This window comes from Eurypyga helias, unplaced genomic scaffold, assembly GCF_000690775.1.
Source record: "Eurypyga helias isolate BGI_N326 unplaced genomic scaffold, ASM69077v1 scaffold39737, whole genome shotgun sequence".
In the NCBI taxonomy this organism is placed as follows: domain Eukaryota; kingdom Metazoa; phylum Chordata; class Aves; order Eurypygiformes; family Eurypygidae; genus Eurypyga; species Eurypyga helias.
The window spans coordinates 1-209 of NW_010260508.1; positions in this window are offsets into that span (position 1 = coordinate 1).

Consider the following 209-nt stretch of genomic DNA (forward strand, 5'->3'; position numbering starts at 1 on the left):
ACTCCTCCTTGCAGCAGGGTACGTGCCGGGAAGCACAGCGCCGGGCTGCGGCCCGCGCAGCGGCATTGTGGGTCCTTCAGCCGCCGTCTCTCGCGGCCGCGTGCTTAGTCATGATAAGCTCGGCGATAAGATCGCGAGGAGCCGTCCGCCCGTGTTGTCCCTACCTGTCGGCGGTACGGCCGTGCCCACCCCTGCCCTGCGGGTCGGCG